General features: G+C 43.7%; 1 protein-coding gene across 3 annotated transcripts in view; it reads right to left on the reverse strand.

The window, feature by feature from the left end:
- MACROD1 (mono-ADP ribosylhydrolase 1) overlaps nt 1–18,006 on the reverse strand; it is a 366,194-nt gene that overhangs the window by 81,566 nt on the left and 266,622 nt on the right. The window lies entirely within an intron of this gene.

Below are 18,006 nucleotides of genomic sequence, written 5' to 3' on the forward strand. Positions count from 1 at the left end.
TGCCCTGGCAGAGCCCACCAGTACTGATGCCTGCCTTAGCCCCAACTGGCACTGATGCCTACCGTGGCCCTTTCCACCCTTCTCCTCCTCTGGCTACAGGCTGACCCAGCTATAGTGGTTGGGTCTGGAAGGCCACCCGCCATTTAAAATTCCCTACAATGCCCTGGAGAGACCTGATGTAATGTCGCTCCAAGGCACTGTGGAACATTAAACAATGTGACTTCCTGGACGCAGTTGTGGCTGCCAGGTAACTCTGTGGTTGGGGGGGGTACTCTGAGGGGCTCAAATCTGGAGGTCGCCCTGCCAAAGTGACTGGTCTAATTCCACCTAGTGTTTTTCTATCCATGGTGGAAGTTGAACTCAAGACTTTCTGATTTACTGCTCAGTGCTCTTAGTTTCTTCCCTCACAACATTTGAAACCCATATTGTGGACTGCAGCATGACTTCTGTGTGGATCGCATCAACAATACTAACACAGGGTCTTCCAAGGCGGAAGGTGGAATCACAGCTTAAGTGGAAAGAAAAGGAAGGTGGAAGAAATGAGTGGAGGGAAGAAAAGAAAGGAAGAGAGAAAACTCAAACCAAAAGAGACTCTTGAATTAAACTGTCAACGGTGCGCAGCAGCAGCAGCAGCAATGGCCACGGCGCGTCCATGATTTAGATGAATAATTGAAACACTCCAATACATTTATTATCCCTTTAGTGCAAAAGTGGCAGAGAAAGACGAGTGGTAATTGAAAAATAGAACACAAATCTCCCAGTGAAAGCGCCGTTTCTTATCGCAGAGTAAACATGTCAGGCCTAATAAACAAGAGCGAGATGCAAGTCTGGGCGCTTTGCGTTGATGTAGCAGCTGATTTAAAGCCCCTGCCCCCATCTTTTGGGTTTCTGGTGTGGTTTTTTTGTGATGAGAAAAGTGTCCGGTGTCATTTTTATTGTTTTGGGGTGTGGAGGTTATAATCATAATAGTACTCATAAAAAGAGAAGGTCCTCCCTCCCCCCGTTGTTTTTATCGATCTAGTAAAAAGCCTTTTCCAGCTGGCCTGGAAGAGTGTTCAGCCTGACACTCTTGGCAGTGCCCACAATGCAGGCCCTAGTCAACTTTGGCACCGCTCTGGTCCCCCGGCGCCAGCTGTGTGTGCCATGGAAGTAAGCTAAGCAGTGCTGAGCCTGCTTGCAGAATGGATGGGAGCTGTTGGGACGCAAGACACAGCAACAGCGGTCAGGAATGGGCTCAGAAGTGCTGGTGGGTGCGTCCATCTGGTGGGTGCGTCCATCTGGTGTACGGTGTATGTGTGTGTGTGTGTGTGTGTGCTGTATTAAGGTTGCAGCAAGAAAATGCCTTTGCTCTCCTTAATGCTCACAGGGGTGAAGGTCTCTGAGATCTCTCTGCCCTCCCCCCCCAGAGCGCTGAGGAGGTGGGAGTGCTGGGTTGTTGCCAAACTTCATTGTGAATGGCGGGTGCACAATTCGGAGCCTTTGCTGCATGTGAGAAAACGCAGTGGATCCAGGGAGCACTAAGGATGGGCTACTCTGCCAATTTCACTTTTGTTTTTTCCAATCTTAAATTTAATTCTGCATATTTCCACATCAGTTTGGGGGGGGGGAAGTCCTCATTAAAAAATTATGATTCGGTTTGCGAATTTTTTAAAATAAAGTGAGCACATGAAGATTCCTCAGCATTTGGGTGCACATTTAATATACATATTTTTGCAAAGCAATTTCCCCTAATATAATACACTATGTTATTTTCGATAATATATGCATCTTAATGCTCAGTTTACCAGGGACATGCATTAATGTGTATATGCTACTTAGCTGGAGAACTGCCTTGCAAAATTTGGAGGAGTGCAAATTTTGAAAGGTGTCTGTGCTTCAGATTTCGTATTGTTTGGGAAATTGTGAATTTGGTAGGCTCCCTGTTAAATGAGAACTGAATCAAATTTCTCTCCCATTCTTAGGCACTTCATCTCATTGCAAAAAGAAACGGCAGGGGAAATTAAGACAGGGTATTACACATGCATGTTATTCAAAAAGGAATATAAAATAACAACAACAACAATATGCCCATGTCTGCTTCTGCCTTTTCCTGAGTCAGGCCCCTGGTCCACTTAGTGCAGTATTGTCTACTCTATACACAGACAGGCCCACTGTATCTGATGCTGGTTTCTGTAGTATTCTTCCTGCCTTCCAATTTTTTGGCATGTTTTATAGTTGGGGGTGGCTGACCATGCATGTGCATGGCTATCAATGCTCTTTTTGTTTTTTTAAAAAATAATCATTTTCTACAACAAAATGATGCTTATTCCCAAGGAAATGTGTTTAGCATTGGAAACACGTATCTGTGTTTGTGCAGCATAAGCCATCTTATTCATGGAGTAAAAATGGAGCTATGATTCAAGTAAGTTTAAAATGCAAAACTGCACATGCTCAGAGGATATCTGTCTCATTTTAAAACCAGGGCTGGCAAATTATTTGTTTTGCTTTGATTTGTTTGCTGACCTAACAAATCAAGAACATAGAACCAGTTGTAAAGTGTGGGATAATGGCTGGTGTGTGTGTGTGTGAGAGAGAGAGAGAGAGAGAGAGAGAGATGTTAATTGTGTGCTTGACAACTGAAGTAATGTGCTTGGGGTTGTAGTCAACTAAGTCTTACTCAGAGTAGACCCACTGAACATAATGAGCCTGAGTAAGTCATATCCATTACCTTCAATGGGTCTACTCTGAGTAGGACTAACACTGAATACTACCCATGGCCAACTGAGGGGGTGTCCCTGTAAGACTATTACATCCACACCATACATTTAAAGCACTATTTATACCACTTTAAAAGTCATGGAGAATCCTGGGAACTGTTGTTTGTTAAGAGCACCCTTAACAAAAACTACAGTTCCCAGGATTTTCCATGACTGTGGTATAATAGTGCTTTAAAAGTATGGTGTGGATGTGACCTATTCAGTCCAGGGTTTAAACCACAGTAGGAAACCTCTATTCATTAGGCCATTTTGGTCAAGTCAGCCCCCCAGCCCCACACTGGACATCATATATGACATCGGGTCTGGGGCTTGTAAAATGGCAGCTGGACCAAAAGTTGGTTTGTGAAGGGTGCTGAGAGTTACTGGAGATCCCTATTCCCCCTCACAGAGCGACAATTCCCAGAGTGGTTCAATCCCTCTTCTCAGGAGAATCTGGAAATTGTCGCTCTGTGAGGGGAAGAGGAGTCTCCTAACAACTCTCAGCACCTTTAACAAACTATAGTTCCTAGGATTCTTTGGGGGAAGCCATGATTGTTAAAGTGGTATCATATTGCTTTATGGTGCAGATAGGGCCTCTGACCTTGCCAAATTTAAATTCCCCCCCAAAACATGCTGTTACCCTTCTCCATCATCTCCCATACCCCTGCGTTTGATTGTTTATTATATTACCCCTCTCTTCAGCCAAAAAGGCTTACATGCAGTCAGTTAACACAAGACAGCCCCGACTCCCTGCCCACAGGCTTCCAATATGAAAAAAATGCGACAGACAAGGGGAAAGGCAGGGAGGGAAGAGGAAAAAGACAAACTCAGGCACCAGTTCTTAAATGGCAGTTCTTATAACGTTCAGCTGTCATAGACACAATCCAGGGCCAAGAGGTGCCTGATGGGGCTGGTCTTCCAACAGAGCTGATGGAATGATTTAATAACCTTTCTATCTTATTGAAACCAAATCTTCCAGTGCCTTGTCTCATAAGGCACCAATCAGCACCACTATATTCTACATTCCTCCCCGCTATAAGAACATAAAAACATAAGAAGAGCCTGCTGGATCAGGCCAGTGGCCCATCTAGTCCAGCATCCTGTTCTCACAGTGGCCAACCAGGCCAACCAACTATGAAGCAGCTTAGTCTTAACAGCTGCCGACATTGGTGGTGTGGGGGGCAAAGCAACCTTATCACCCACCCACAGGGACAGCACCTCTGTACTGGAGAGGAGGGAAACTCCATGCATTGAAAGCAGGGGCTGAGCAGCAGCTAAGTGTGAGCAGCTGAAAGTGTGAGCATCGTCGTCCAAGCGCATCTTCTGAGGGAAGCCATTTTTGCTTCAAAACAATTACACAACACACTCTCTCTCCCCTCACCCACCTCAAACCCAAAGGAAAGCACTGGTGCAAAAATTCTTAAAGAACCTGATTGTTTCCCCTGAGGAGCGTAGGGTTGCAGGTGGGGCGGGTGGGAAAGAGGCTTAAACGGCTGACTTCTTGTGAAGTGGTAGCAGGAATTCCTTTCTAGCCTATGGCTGAGACGCCAAATCCCTCCGGGGAGCTGAAGGCCCAACCTGCACGTTCGCCGGCTTGTTTACGCCTCACTGTTGTTGTTGGCAGGATGAAGAAAACAAACAGCACATGCAAAATATGAAACCAAGAAGCCACTCTCCCCAAATGCTGTCGTCTCACCCTGCTGATTCCCTTACTGCCATTTAAAAAATGGCAGCTGGAGGAGAGGGCACTTACTTGGCAAGAAACACATCCACACAAATACAAACACGCACACTTGCTCCAGTTAGCTAGATAAATGCTGGTGAGAATGGAGAGCAACAGGGCAAATGAGCCAAAACCGGCCTGAGGCCTTGTCTTTCTCCGCAGTCCCCGGGGTCACATAATTTGGTGTGGAAGAAACTCAGAACCTGGGTACTGTTCTGCTTTGGGTGAACATAAGTTGCCTCCAGATAAGAGTTGGGTGAAATCTCTCCATCTTGGTTTCTCTCCGCTTCTAATTTTTCCAATCTCAAATTCAGTTCTTTGCATCAGTTTGTAATTTTTTTTAAGTCCTCATGAAAATTCATGAGCATTTTTGTAAATTTCTCCTAATATCCGCATTTGTATGCAATTTTGCCTAATATGCACATTTGTGCAAGGCAATTTCCCATAATATAATGCATTGTTAATATATGAATTTCAATGCACGTTTTACTCTAATATGTGCCTTTTTGTACTCATTACTGAACTGGAGAACTGCATAATTCAGATATGTGTGAATTTTGAAGGATGGCTATGTTCCAGTTTGCATGTTGTTTCAGAAAGTATGAATTAGGTGGGTTCACCTTTAAATGCAAACTGAAACAGATTTCTCCCCCATTGTTACCTGTGGACTGTCACTGTGCTGTGGAAAGAATTTATTAGCATACTGGAGATTTAGGTTTGTGCAATTAAAGTGCTCTGGTATAACAAATCCACTTTTAAAAAACAAACTAATGGTCTTTTTGCAGTTAGGAATCACGGGGAAATATACTAAAAAGTATGGGATAAATGACTGAATAATCGGAATAAGCATTGTGCAAGCAAATCAGGATGAATGCTTATAGTCATCTAGCCTCCTTGTAAACAAATCAGAATGAATGCTTAATAAAGACTGGACATTAACCTCTGCATAAACTTTGTGCTCAATAAACAGATCATTTGGAGCAACCCAAAGATGGTGTGTGTGTGAGCGCATGCGTGCGTGCGTGCGACTGTTGCACCTGCAGGGATCCCTGGGGGTGCAATGCATCCATGTTACAGAGCACCGGCTGACCTCACCCAGAAGTCAGGCATTTAGTATCTCCAGTTTCATGCTGTGGAACACTCTTCAAGCAGAGATTTGGCAGGCATCCTTGCTTTTGGCTTTCAAGACTTTTATGCCATCATGCCTTTGCAGCTGTTTCATTTTTAAAATGTTTGTATTAGCCAATCGCTTTAATGATTATTTGTATTGTTTTTACTGGTTATATATTTTATTGTTGTTTACGGCCCTGATATTTTATGTTATGGTGGAACAGAAATACTTTTACAAATAAATAAAACAAATAACATGTATTTATTTATTATGTCCCCATCCCATCCTTCCTCCCAAATGATACAACAGCAAAGCAATATAAATTTTAAAAAAGCCAACAACAACTTAAATAACATTTTAAACATCTGAAAACAGTTTGAAAAAGTCACATATCCCCACTGCTAATAATGTCAAGGTTGCCAGGGACAGTGGGTTCTGTCTAGCTAGGTTTTACTCAGAGCAGCCCCAGTGAAATTAACACAAGTTAGTCATGTCCAGTAATTTCAATGGACATGACTAACATTAGATACATCCTAGTATCTTTCAGCTATCAAATGCCTGGGAATTAACAGGAATGTTTTAAAATGTCTTCTGAATGTTAGCAATGAGGGAGGGAAACACATCTCACCAGGGAGGGTATTCCACAAATGCAAAACTGTTACTGAGAAGGCCCTGTTGGTGACTGAGTGGGCAGCGCCCGCTAGTGGCACAACCAACATGATATGCGTTTTACGCGCACACATGCCATGAGATCTCTGTCAGGATGGCCAGGCCACTTGGAGACAGAGACAGAGAACTGGGGCAGTCCACAACAGCATCCCCTATGGCAGAGCTTTTCATTTCTACACAAGACTAAGTGGAAATTTTTACTTAAGTGGGAGAAAATATTTGGATCTTCTGAGTTAAGATTTGTGACAAATTTCTGATGCTGCTATGTGCTTTCTGTTTTGGTTTTATCCTCTGGTTGTGTTTTTAAAAATGTTTTGTTTACTTTTTCAGGTTTTCCCTTTTTTATTTATTTATTTATTTATTTATTTATTTATTTATTTATTGCACTTGTATGCCGCCCCATAGCCGAAGCTCTCTGGGCGGTTTACAGCAATCAAAAACATTAAAACAAATATACAATTTAAAAGACGTATTTTAAAAACTATTTAAAACGCAATTTTAAGAGGATATTTTATCTAATTGTTATCTGCGCTACTCCAAAATGTAGATTTTTTTAAAAAATGACTTTTATTTGTGATATTTTTAGGCTGCTGGAAATAGCTTAATAGATTTTCTTTGAAATATGAAGTGGTATAAAATTACATAAATACATAAAATGAGAACAATTAGGAAAAGGAAAAAGTTTTTTAAAAACTAGCACATCAATAAATAGTAATTTAAAAAAACTATTAGAAACATAGGCAATTGCTTTAAACAGAGTTAGACCATTGGTTCGTGTAGCTCAGGGTATCTATTGAGTGGCAATCACATCATGTTTCAGTGAGTTCCCTAGGTTAACAACATGTCTATAGGAAGCAGCTAGGAACTCAATCTAGCCCAGTCTCCGCTGACTGGCAAGCCGCTCTCTAAGGTTTCAGATTGGGGATAATCTTGGCCCTACCTGGAGATGTTGGGGATGGAACCCAGGACCTTAGGTGCTCCCCTTCCAAGTGAGGGGATTCAGGCAGAAAAAATGACCAATGCTGCAATCCAATACACACTTACCTGGGAGCAAGCTCCACTGGGTTACATCTGGGTAGGCATGCACTGGATTGCAGCCCAAGTCTCTTACAAAGTTTGATACTAGAATGCAGGGCCACCCAATGAAACAGAACATTAGGAACATAGGAAAGCGTCTTACACGCTGGTCAGTCTAGCTCAGTAATGTCTGCACGGACTGGCAGAGGCTCTCCAAGGTTCCAGACAGGGGACATTCCCAGCCCTGGACCTTTTGCACGCACAGCAGATGCCCTGCCACTGAGCTGCGCCACTTTCTTTGCAAAAGATACTTCTCTGTTTGAAAATAAACATACTTGATATCCTGCTTAGACGATGAGAAAAAACAATTTCTTTTCTAAGTGCCGCCTTCCGGCCTGTCCTCCCCACACCTGCTCACTGGCCACAACAATGGAAGGTGGAAGCACGCACGCCAAGGACGAAGGACTGGGCTAGGATAGGGCAGGGCCACCTCGGGACTCCCATTAGGGGTGGAAAAGTGGGATATAAGTGAATTAAAAGAAAATGGCATGCAAGAGCCTGGCTTGAGAAAGGCATCCCCCCTTTAGTCTATTAACATTTTCATTTAAATATATACAGAGGAGGTGAAGTAGCCAATTTTTACGCTATGGTACCACAAAAAAGACCTACAACAAAATGTTGCAGTGTAGATCCTTGCACATAACAAGAGCGCACCTGTTAATTCAGAATTACACGTGAAAGTAGTTCCTATAATTTCGGTGAGAACTCACCTTGAATTAAGTTCCTTTTGCTGTGTAGGAAGAACACAAGCAGGACATGATGGTGCTATGTAAACCAACCAACCAATAAATAGATTCTTGCCCATTGCCTTGTGCAGTTAAAAGGAAAGGTTGTGCAGACAGTATGGACAGGGAGAAATTTGATTCAGTTCGCATTTCAAGCCAAATTTATCAAATTCAAACTTTCAGAAACAATGTGAGAACCAAAACACAGCCATTCTTTGGAATTCACACTTATTTGAATGTTGCAATGCAGTTCGCCAACCAACCAATGTTTGCCAAAATGCATATGTTAGTGGAAAATAGGCATAAAAATGAATGTAGGAGCATACAAAAATGCATTAAGTGACGAGGCATTGCTTGCAAAAATGTGTACAATACTCAAAACTGCCTACAACAATTATTTATTTTTTAAGGAGAAATTTGCACAAAAATGCTAAAGAATGTTCATCAGGATTTTTTTTTAAATCACAAATTGCTGCAGAAATGCGGAGAATTGAATTTAAGACTGGAAAAAATGAGAAACAGAGAACCGAAACTGATCCTTTAATCTCTAGCAGACAGTATCCTCCCCTTTTCCTCACTCTCACCACCTCCAGCTTCTCAGTTTTTTGTGGGAGGGATTCAGCCACATGCCAGTAATTTAGGTTTGCCCAATTAAAGTCGATTAACGCACTCTGGCGTGCTAGCACAACAAATCTGCTTTTAAAAATAGACAGCAAACGACTGGTTAACTCAAAACATTGGACTGTTTTTTTTCTTTAGGACAGTAACAGGGAAATGCATTGAAAAAGTGTGGGATGGACGAATGGTTAATGGGAAGGTGTATAAACACTGCACAAGCCAATCACGATGAATGCTCATTGTCACATAATCACCCCACAAACTAATCAAAACAAATGCTCAATAAAGCCCAGAGATAGTCTAACCTCTGCGTAAGCTTTGTGCAAGCAAATGGGAAGAATGCTCAACAAACAGATTGTCTGGAGGAAATCTACAAAGCAAACTTTCTCGCCTCCTCTAATGTTCTGGCCAATGAATGCAAAAGCACAGGGATGGCAAGTAGCTGCTAGGGGCCCTTAGTTTTTAAATTTCAGGAAACGTCAATTGGATGAATGTTAAACCTTGTTCAGTAATGTTAACATATCAGGCTACCTGTATTTCTGTTCTGGCCATTCTGCAACAATTCCTTGCCTGCTCCAGGACCCGCTTCCCACACAAAATCCCTGGCTACAGGCCTGCTTGCCTTGGAGCGTGCCCGGAATGGAAGGCAATCAGACAGCCCATGCTCTGCAGTCCGTCCACAGCCGTTTCCCTGGGCATCATCTCGCTTCTTGCAGAGCTGAAGCAGAGGTCACAGATTCATGGGATTGAAACTCAGCGCTTTCACAGTCTTTGGTGCTATAAGCCTCCCCCCCCCCAATATGCTCCTACCGTAATGCATACGCTAATGGAGTAGCAGAAGCAGTTGGCCCTTTGCCTTTATTTTTTAAAAAAACCACCGGGTTGGCATCCGGTGTGAGAAGATATAGTGGACGGCAGGGAGGGGCCCCTCTGGAAGCTTCCCCTATTGACAGTTTGTTGTTCTCTTCATTAGCCTGGGTTGACAGAGATTTATGGTGGATTTTTGTGAAATAGCCGAGTTCCGAGGTCCAGCTTTTTAACACCATGGCAAGATTTATGGCACTTAACAGCGAGAGAGTACATTAACGGAAGGGCAGTTTTCCTCCCCTCCACCCTCCCTGTCCCCATCTTTCTTCCTCTCTTTTTTAATATGATTGCAAAACAACTTTTAAAGGCAGGAAAATAAAATCCAAGGTAATGGGCTTAATTGCATTTCTGGACAAGGACATCTGGGAAGTGACACCTGAATGCTGGGGATGCGGAGGGGGCGGATGGAAAGGAAAGGACGAGTCAGGATGTGTGGATGAGGGGGTCGTTCGATTTAAAGGGTACTTCAGTCAGATTAGTTTAGAAGAATTAGTCATTAGTGTAACCTGCTAGGAAGGTTATATTAAATGCTGTAGGAGTAGGCTTCCTTTTGGTATCAATCACACGGAGACTTTTGTTATAGAAAACAAGACAGGTTACTTTATTATAGGAAATGCATACTTGGATAGAAAAGAGTTCCCAGTTCTAACTAACTTAAGTTGGAGGTGCAAGGAGCCCTGGTGGCTCCCTTGATCTCTGGAGAGAGAGAGATAAAGCAAAGATTTCTCCTCTCCCAAGATGGGACAAAGAAGCAGGAAGGGGAGGAGCAGAAAACAAGGTCAGCAACCCCTAAGAGTATCAGTCTAACACCTGAAGGAAGGTCAGTGCAGGTTAGGTCAGAAAGACATTCTAGGAAGCACGGAGGTTCCCCTCTCTCTACCTAGTTTAACCCCAGGCAAACCCACCAACAAGCTGAGTTGCAACCCAACACTTCCCACAACATCCAGACAGGTGTTTATTGTGGGTTCGATTGCTACCCGTGTATGCAAGTTTTTGGCAGCATCCACATTAAAATGCCAGCCTGCATTTTTTTCCTCATTAGTTCAGATTTACCCTTTCCAGGGGAAATCCAGTAAGTAAAAAACCCCGAAACCACTGTTACCAATGACCCATCTGCAAATTAAGCCCCCACCCCTCAATCTGGAAGCACCCAAATTCTAAGACAATCCGTCAATGTTGGGTTTATAAATGTTAGAGAGACTTCATCCCCTTCAACCTCAAAATTGATATCTTTGTGTTAGCCCATTACGGCAAACACACATACAAACAGAGAGTCTTGATAAGATGCTGCAAGATTCTTCTTTGTGTATTAGCCTTAGGAGGGGAGGGTTACATCTTTATGGAGGCCACAATGTACTGCAAGGTCACCTAACTGGAATACAAGCTAATATTCTGCCTTAAAAAGGCTGCTAGGTCGGTTGCAATGACAGTCACCTGCTTTTTATAATTGTGTGTGTGTGTGTGAATTCAATAACTTGTAATACTTAGCATTATCTAGCATTCAGAGTATTCAGAGCCCTGCATCAGCCAGCGCGTATGTGCATGGTCTTGTAGCCACCAGTCATCAGAAGCTATCAATGCTCACTTCAGCAAGCACCTTCGAGTGACCGGAAGTCCACTGTGCAACTATCTTCAGCTGTCCAAAAGCTTAAAGAAAAGGCCCCCTTCTAGCTTTGTGCAACCATAACATATCTTTATATATATTCTTCTACTCCGTGTTTTGGTCATCTCTCGCCCAGATTTGTGTGGTGGTGGTTTTACTGTTTAGTGAGTATACTGAGCTGCCTTTTCAACCCAGTTTTCTTTTTAAACAGATCATTCTGGAGCTTCCCTGACATGCTTTCCATATATATCCACAAACATTCAATCCCATTCTGTTTCCAGGTGTTAGGCGAACATCTGGATGAACACTCACCAGCACAGATGTGCCCCTACAGAAGCATTTTGCAAGAGCTATTTTTAGCCCTTCCAGTAGCTGCAAAAAGCGTCCCCAGTTGTCAGGAGGATTGCTCTTTATGGCATCAATCTTACCATGGTTTTAAGTGAGAGCTGTCACTTCCCATTTAGGCAGAGATATACGCATATCCTCCTGGAGATGTAGAAATTGATTTTGTTCTCTCTTTTTTTCTTTTAAGTGTCAAGCTATTTTGCTGATTAGGAGTGTAAATCCCCCCCCTTTGTTGGTCCAAATATCTTTTGGCTATTCAAGGGAAAAGATCACATAGCATTTGGCAAAGAGGTTTTAATGGCAGGAACAATGCACTTGGCCTCTTCTCGGCTAACTAAGGAGGGATCTGTCTAGGACCCCATAGCTCAATGGTAAGCACACAATTTGTATACAAGCTCATTGATTTCAGCCAGGTATACAAAGGAACATGGGAAGCAGCCTTCTTCCGAGTCAGACCACTGGTCCATCTAGCTCGGTTTTATCTACAGTGGGGTGGGGTTCCTCAGGCATGGGGGCCAAATGCAGCCCTCCACGCCTTGCCTCTGGCCGTTGGGACTCTCTCCACACCACATCCCTTTTCCAGAGGCCACGTCCCTCACTTGCCCTGCTTCACATCCTCCTTGAGTCGCCCTGGATGAAATGTTTTCTTCAGTTATGATAGTGCCTTTAGCTTTCTGGATAAAGAATAGAAACAGGCTTGTGCGTAGAAGTAGCCTACTGTACAAAGGTAAGATTTACATTCGTTGCTCCCCAGACCGCCACCAGTTTAGCCCTGGCCAAGGGCCCCTGAGGCCCAGAGGGGTCCCTGAAGTGTCCCTCCTTAGGGCGGGAGGATAGTGCTCCTGTTGCATGATCCGCGGCAGAGTTGACTTGCGATCTTGCTGCAGATCACAGGGTGGGGGTTCCAGGCGCCCCCCACCGACTGTGCAGGCTTCCATAAACCTGCATGCACGCTTCACTTACCTCTCCTGTTGCTGTGAATGCTGTTCATGCTGCACATGCATGCCTGCCATCAACCAAGATGGCAGTGGAGGCTTCCCTAAGGGGCTGATGTCCCTGCCGCCATCTTGGTTGATGGTAGGCATGTGCGCACATAGCGATGGGAGAGGAAGTGCAATCTTGAACAGCGCTGATTCTTTGTACATATTTCCAGTGGTGGCTGGTGTCCATTGGGACATGTAGGGCGGAAGTAAGTAAGCGGAGCCAGAGCCGACGGCAGGCAGAGCCAACTAATTCTAGTTTTGTCCCCATCCGTTTCCTTGCTGAGTTCTACAAGGGGCAACACTGAGATTGAGGAGGAGAAAGCTGACAGGCAGGGTCACCCCTCCGGACTGGTTATAAGTAGGAAGACGGAGGGTTGGTTGAGGGCAGATGGAGGTGGGTGAGGCGGTGCCCCATTTGCCCTAATGGACAGGCCTCCACTGTATATTTCTAAGAGCCTTTGCAGGGAGAGAGGATCAAGGTGGGGGATGGACAGGAACATTGTTCAAAATGCATGGACGGCATGTTTTTTACTATGCCCAAATGACCATTGTACATAAATCCTTTTGTTGTTGTAAGTTAAGAGTTGCTATTTTGAGGATTCTGCCTTGTCTTCCATCTCTTCCTCTCTCTCTCTCTCTCATTCTCTCTCTCCCCTGAGGTTAGAATCTCTGAAGGGCGGAAGATGTCAATCCAGATAATAAATGTTGCTAAATGCATTCTGAGTTGCAGCTATCCTGAGATAACAACATTCTAGATTCACTGTGAGATTAAACCGTCTGAAGTCATCTTTTATTTATTTAAAGAAAGAAAGCATCTGCGGTTCGTTTGCTAGCAGACCATTCACCAGAACACCAATTGTGTGTGGGGAGAGAAAGGGTGGGGGGAAGTGAACTGGGGTGGGATTCAAGATCAGTGCGAGGTGCAAGGATCTGTGCAGAGACTGAGACCAACGGATGCCAACTTAATTTGTGTGGGTTCCCCCCCCCCCCAGTATTATCAACCATCTCAGGCAGGGGAGGCCCTGTCGGTGATGGTGCTGCTGCTGGGGTACTACTTGGCAGCACTTACCCACGACAGACCTCCATGGTGGCAGTTCCCCATCTGCAGAATGCTCTCCCCGTTGAGGTGCATCTGTCTCCCTCAATATTAACATTCAGAAAGAACTTAAAAACATACCTGTTTACCCAGGCATTTGATGGCCGGAAGATGTTCTTTTCACTAATGCATTTACACGTACACTTTACGCTAGGATATGCATTTTTGTACAAATTACTTGCCTGGAGAACTGCACTGCGAAATTCTGTGAAGAGCAAATTTCAAAGGATGGCAGAGTTCCAGTTTGCATCTTGTTTTGGAAACTGCAAATTAGGTAAGTTCGCCTTTAAATGCGAACTGAATTTAATTTCCCCCTTGCCCCTACTTTGGACAAAGGCTCCTTCTTGATCTGCCCACTGCTGGCTACCCACCTCTAAGGGCCATACTAGATGTCACATTTGCATTGTGGTCTATTCATTTATTTGTTTTCATTTATTTGGACAATTTACATACAGCTTATATATTTAAACAAAACTCTAAGTGGTTGATAAGCCTTTTTTGGAAACCACTTAGAAGTTTCTACAAGCAGTATATAAATTTTGTTAAATAAATGAATAAAACAACACAGATGAAAATGTCATAAATAAACAGCAAATAGAAAAAATGCCAGGGAATTTCTACATTCTCTAAAACACAATTAACAACTAAATAGAGCATCCTCTAGAACAGCCTTTCCCAACCAGTGTGCCTCCAGATGTTGTTGGATCACAACTCCCATCAGCCTCAGCCAGCATTGCCAATGGTCAGGAAAGATGGGAGTTGTGGTCCAACAACATCTGGAGGCACACTGGTTGGGAAAGGCTGCTCTAGAATCAAAATAGGCATTACACACAAAAATCAGCTACAAAAGTACAAAGATAATTAATTATTAATAATAAACATAGCAAACATCCCCAAGAGGTAAAAAGATCAAAAAGGCAAAAAAACAACACCCCACCCTAAACAGTCTATGCTACCACCACCACCAAAAAGAGGAAATGGATTTCCATAAAACATGCATATGCTAAATTATATATATGTATAAATGCAAATTTAGAAACATAGGAAACTATACAGCTCAGTTCCTAAGATCCATCTAGCTCAGCATTGCGCACACTAACTGGTAGCAGCTTTTACAAGATTTCAGACAGTGTTCTCCCCCCCTACCTGGAGATACTGGGATTAAATCATGGGCTCTTTTACATGCAAAGCCTGTGCTCTACATTGCCTATCCTGCAGGCAGAGGAAAAGATAGTCACATAGTGGAGACGCACCTGGGTAAGCTCTGGTTTCAGAGATTGGGTACACTGCTTCAGCATCTCCTCTGACCCAAGCAGCCAATTGTGTGTGATCCACACAGAGGGCTTCCTGAAGAGAGGAAGTGTGGTGGCATTGCCTGGGAAGGGGACAGGAAGCCTACTTTTCTCCAGGATGCCTTTTGCTGCTCTGAGCTGAATGCTAAGTTGATCGCCTGGAAGCACTGGAGAGACTATCTGCACACTTCCTTGCATCAGTTTATCAGCTACCCAACACTGTCCATCTTTAGCGATGGGGGATTACAATTCTGCAGTAGCTGTTAATGAGAAGAAGCTCCTTGACACCTTAGAACCAGCACCACTGCAGGGCAGGTGCTCCTGCTAGCCAAGATGTGTCCTGGGTAGGGAGGATGGAAAGATCTGCCCATTTTGGTTCTCTCAGATTCTCATTTCTCCAAGGTGAAATTCAGTTCTCCACATTTCTGCAGTAATTTGTGATTTTTTTTTTAAATCATCATGAAAATTCTCCACATTTTAGTGCACATTTCTCCTAATAAACACATTTTTGTAGGCAGTTTTGACTAATGCACACATTTTTACAAACCATTTCTCATCATATAATGCATTTTTTTATGCTATTTTCTGTCATATATTTATTTTTATGCATACTTTCCCCTAACATATGCATTTTTGTAAACAATGACTGACGAACTGCACTGCAAAATTTGGTTAAGTGAATTTCAAAGGATGGCTGTGTTTTGGTTCTCATATTGTTTCAAAAAGTGTGAATTGGATAGATTCAGCTTGAAATGACAACTGCATCGAATTTCTCACCCATCCCTAGTTCAGGGACAGAACAGAGGAGGACACAGTCTGGACTACACCAGTTGTAAGTCACTGCTTTACTAACCAGGCATGGGTAGTAGTTCTACCTTCAAATATTGAAGGGCCGTAGCTGAGAAGGTGAAGCATTTGCTTTGCATGCAGAAGGTCCCAGGTTCAATCCCTGGCATTTGGTAGGGCTGGGAAAAATGACCCCTGCCTGAAACCCTGGACAGCAGGTGCCAGCAGGGATGTTGGAAAATTCCATTGGAAACGGGAGGAGAAATTGCTGCAATTTGCATGTTTGTCCAAGGGCAGAAAGAGAAATCATGCAAGCAAATACAAGCAGCATTCCCTATCATTGCTTTTTCAGTCTGCAAATGTTGTGTAATAATTGTGTCATTTTTTGCATTGTTTTCCTTTCTATTCAAAAGCACTGAAATTAATTACATAATTAATTACATTCATTTTGTCCATAATGGATAGCAAGATAAGTAACATAGGTTTTAGTGAAAGCCGAACTGTAGCAGAACAGAAACAGAGGCGATCACAATGAATGCAGAATGGATGGAAATCACTACCTCTTTACATCCGAGTTGCCAGTCAGTGGAGACAACACTGAGCTACATAGACCAAATGGTTTAACTCATCATGAGGCAGCTTCCTGTGATAAATACAGAGATTATTTACTGCCCACTAATCAGCGGTGTATCTCTTAAAACTTCTTGAACATCTCTCCAGGCACAGAAAAGAGGGCAAAGGTGATTGAGATTCCTCAGTAACTAGCAGCTAGCTCACTAGGATAAACCCCAGGCTCCTGGTTCAAGGCCGAAATTCCTGGCATACTACCTGCATATTTTTCTCAGACCATGAGGACTAGATTCTTAAACCTGCACATTTTCTCTCAGACTTTCTAGACTAGATTCTTTGGAGCACCGCATTTTCTTTCAGACCATGAGGACCAGATTCTTAGAATCTATACATTTTCTCTAAGTCCTTGCAGACTAGATTCTTAGAATGTGTACTCCTTCTTTCATACCTTGTGGACTAGATTCTTAGGAGCTGCATGTTTTCTTTCAGATCATGAGGACTAGATGCTTAGAAAACCAGACTCTTCTTATACCAGGTTTCCCACTGCAGAACAGAAAGAGTTTCTTTGGCCAGGCTGGCTGTGCTGTGCCTCCCCCCTTCCATTCCTGCCCCCCCTTGCTGCTGCGTCTGCAGGACTGGTTAGCTAGGGAAGAGGGTGGGCTAGTGGGTGGGTCGTTAGGGAGCCTGCAACTTCAGCGTTTATTTGAGAGCAGAGAGATCACAGGTTAATGGACGGGAGGATAAATCCCCGTTGGTTCTTGTTTATCACTGTACAGAAAGAAAAAAACCACTGGCGACAGGTCCAGGACTTTAAAGAGTGGAAATAAAATGGGATCACTTCGGGTCAGGCATAAATAAGGGGCCCATTAACATTGGCAGTGATGCTGCTGAGAGCGGGTGGCCTTGGGACGGGGCTTGTTTGTTTGCCTGACTCCTTCATTTCCTTGCAATTTTCTTCTCCTGCTGGCTGGCTTGGCTTCCAGACTCCTGCCACCTTCGGCTTTGACTTTGTGAAATCTTGGCTGAGCAAAGCTGGCACTGTGCAGCACGGATAGGATACAGACGAGGGGGCTGTAGTGGCACAGACCTGTAAAAGGCATCCTTGCCTCTGGGGGTGCTGTACTACAGGTCAGGGCAGTTTCAGCCAGAGGGCCATCTGCAAGAGCAGCGACCCAAGAGGAACCCCCATGTATCTTTGCTATGTTGGGAGTCCCTAGGAAATTGTTCCACCTTTAATATTTGACCGCTACTTTATTTGTATTTGTTGCTGATGTCAAACTTTTTAAATTTAATTTTTAATTGTATTGTTTACCACTTTGGTGTTTGTGACCCTGGGTTCATTTGGGAGGAAGGGTAGGACAGAATAGTAATGATCATTTGTACGTTAGTTTCACCAATACAGGCATTTATAAGCACACTTTACCCTACAGGGGTGGCGAACCTTTGGCACTCCAGACGTTGCTGAACCACAACTCCCATAATCCCTGCCCATGGGCCATGCTTGCTGAGGATGAAGGGAATTGTAATTCCGCAACATCTGGAGTGCCAAAGGTTCACCACCCCTGGGGGATGCATGTACACATTACTGGGCTGGGAGAACTACATTGCAAAAATTCTGAGAAGCACACATTTCAAAGGACAGCTGTGTTTCAGGTTCCGTATTGTGTCAACAGTGCACATTTGGTAAGCTTGCCTTCAAATGTGAACTGAATCAAATTTCTCCCTGATCCCTAGTTTGAAACCCATTATCACATTTGCTGGACCTAGGGATGGAAGGATCTGTCATTTTTGGTTCTCTTGGTTTCT

This window comes from Rhineura floridana, chromosome 22, assembly GCF_030035675.1.
Source record: "Rhineura floridana isolate rRhiFlo1 chromosome 22, rRhiFlo1.hap2, whole genome shotgun sequence".
Classification (NCBI taxonomy): Eukaryota; Metazoa; Chordata; class Lepidosauria; order Squamata; family Rhineuridae; genus Rhineura; species Rhineura floridana.